This window comes from Lepisosteus oculatus, chromosome 27 (assembly GCF_040954835.1).
Source record: "Lepisosteus oculatus isolate fLepOcu1 chromosome 27, fLepOcu1.hap2, whole genome shotgun sequence".
Classification (NCBI taxonomy): domain Eukaryota; kingdom Metazoa; phylum Chordata; class Actinopteri; order Semionotiformes; family Lepisosteidae; genus Lepisosteus; species Lepisosteus oculatus.
In genome coordinates this window covers 7,591,850-7,594,583 of record NC_090722.1, presented here as the reverse complement: position 1 = coordinate 7,594,583, position 2,734 = coordinate 7,591,850, and the positions used below count along the sequence as shown (strand labels likewise).

The window sequence follows — 2,734 nt, the reverse complement described above, 5'->3', positions numbered from 1 at the left end:
CTACAGCTTTTGCATGAGCAGATGAAGGATTAAATGTTCCGCTGTCCTGCATTTGTCAAGAGTGGAGCACACAGCTAATTCAGTAGGCAGCGTAAAATTGACTTGCTTTCACCAGCTAGCTGAAGCTACATAACGGTGTCACCAACACAAGGAAGCCTAACATTATCAGGTTATTTCATTCCAGCTAACTAAACCTGCTTTACAAACTATCCTCAAGAGCTTTTTTTAGGCCTTTCAGACCACAAACTCCACAAGCATGCCCTTTATATGCTTAAATACTGATTAACAACCATGTGGGAATGTGCATTTCTAAACTCTTTACTAATTAATCACCACCGTGACGATTTTCAGGTGGTTAAAAGGCATTATAGCGGCCTCTAGTGGAAGGTCAGCTGCAATTACATACCTTTCACTACATAGCCTGTCGCAACCATCAACATACTGTAGCTTCTGAATTAATCAAGGGCTGAAAACTGCGAGTGTGCTTCGTGATTTCTTGGACGCTGGAGCGAATAATGGAAAAAAAAGATCGGGGATGATTGACGCTCTAATTCCAATCGTGCGACGCGTATTTGCTAAATGACAGCAATTCTCCCCATCTGCAGAGCGCAAAGGGGCGCCTCTTTCTCCAGGTGTAGTCGTGGCCGAGAGGTTAAGGCGATGGACTCGAAATCCATTGGGGTTTCCCCGCGCAGGTTCGAATCCTGCCGACTACGAGGAGGGCTGTTGGCTTGGCGCTGGTTTTTCAGCGCACTCCTTGAGTTTTGTGCCTTGCTGGTTTCGTTGGCGTGTGGCGGTGCCTTCCTTTTTCTCCGTTCCCTTTTCCACTCTAACATTACTTTTTTTCGTAGTCGTGTCACACACCGAGCTGTCCCCTGGACGTGGCTGAAAGCACATGAAGATCAGAGAAAGAGCGACAATGTTCCTCGCCGGACGTGGTGGCGCACGCCTGTAATCCCAGCTGCCGGGAGGCTGAGGCCGCAGGACCGCTTGCGCTCGGGAGCTCTGCGGTGGGCTGTGTTGATCGGGGGTCCGCAGCGTCACTGGCATCAATATGGTGAGCCCGAGGGAGCTTGGGCTCACCAGGTTGCCTAAGGAGGGGTGAACCAACCCAGGTCGGAAACGGAGCAGGCGAAAGCCCCCGTGCTGATGCGTGCTGGGACAGCTGCTGTGGTGCAGCCCGGGTGACAGAGTGGGACGCGGTCTTTTGCAGACCCGTCTTTTCGCCAAAAGCTGCTCCAGTTTACTCTTTATACCGTGTTATGTTTCTTGGCACAATACTTAAGGCGAAACAACCTCCGATCTCCGTGTTTCGCCGGCTTCTCTCTAGGAGCGCACAGTGACTCGAAGCAAGGGGCCTGAACCAGGTGCTGGAAACAGCGGGTGTCGTGTCTTTTTTTAAAAAATCTTTTCAGCTCAAGTGATGTAAAAGCAAGGAGGGACGGGTGTCATTCATGCGTTCCAGAAAGTCGACGTCTGCTGGCTGAATTCAAGTGATTCTCCCAAAGACCCGAGCAGAGAACCGGATCAGCACGTAGTCGTGGCCGAGAGGTTAAGGCGATGGACTTGAAATCCATTGGGGTTTCCCCGCGCAGGTTCGAATCCTGCCGACTACGCAAAGCCGTACCGCCAAGCGGTGCTTTTTGAACGACCTCGACGACAGGACGGGGTTGAAAGACTAGCGGACATCGGGGTAATTTCAATGGATTGGCACCACTTCAAACCGTTACCCTGATGACTGGTTAAGTGCGTAAAAGCTTGTTGAAACTCATAGTGTTTAGTTTAGTCTCCTGTGACGTAACCAATTCTTCTAAACAAGACACTGCCAGTATTCACTGGAAGATAAAACAATAATTTCAGAGCACTATGCCATCATTATTTCTAATATATGATGTGCCACCTGTTGTACTTTCATGCAGAAAAAAATATATCTGAATAAAAACAGAAACAATGATCTAATGAAACAGAATATTCTAAAAACGATCATTTAGACAGGGGTGACAATGAAAAGCACAGTCACTTCTCTACAAATGTGAATTTTTGATGGGGATATTGATCTATTTCAGTTTCTATAAAATACAAAAAACAAAGCAAGATTCACCAAGGAAATGTATCTAAAATATGCATGGTCTGGTCTACTGTATGACTGCACTCAGATGTTCAGACAGGAAACAATGAGCAGGAGATAGGAGTGACTACATGGTGTGATGAGCAGTTTGGAGACAGTACTGCACACACGTCTTTCTGACTCCACAGCGACTTCAACATGCACAGCAGAGGACTGTTCTGTCTGCTGCTGCACACAGCCCTGCTCTTACACTGTAAGTATTCACTACTGTCACTTCCATTCCTTCTCACCTGCACAGTAAAATCAGTTCTGCGTTAGAGATATGACTATAATGTAAATTACTCTTTATATATGAAACATATTTTCACAATCTACATTTGGAAATAAAATGTACAAGAGGTGTACTATCACAAACCAAGATGCTAATTGTATCCACAATTATGTTAACATTATGTTAACAATGTTAGTCATTATAAAATTGCTAGCTGAGACGTATATCATACTTAATGTACTGTGTGCTCTAGTATATTTGACCTTGTCTGGGTATCATTTTGGAGGTCATGTAGCAAAACTGAAGTCTTTGTAAAAGGTAATGATGAATTCATGTGTGCATCTCTCTGTGTGACAGATGTGAGCTCTCAAGAACAAGTATCGCAGACACCCTTT

At 45.7% G+C, this 2,734-nt stretch overlaps 2 non-coding genes across 2 annotated transcripts; both read left to right on the top strand.

Moving 5' to 3' along the window:
- The first annotated feature begins 634 nt into the window (after window positions 1-634).
- trnas-cga (transfer RNA serine (anticodon CGA)) lies at window positions 635-716 on the top strand. The gene has a single exon. It is a non-coding gene; the product is annotated as a tRNA-Ser (tRNA).
- An 818-nt stretch (window positions 717-1,534) lies between these two features.
- Window positions 1,535-1,616, top strand: trnas-uga (transfer RNA serine (anticodon UGA)). The gene has a single exon. It is a non-coding gene; the product is annotated as a tRNA-Ser (tRNA).
- Window positions 1,617-2,734: the final 1,118 nt, after the last annotated feature.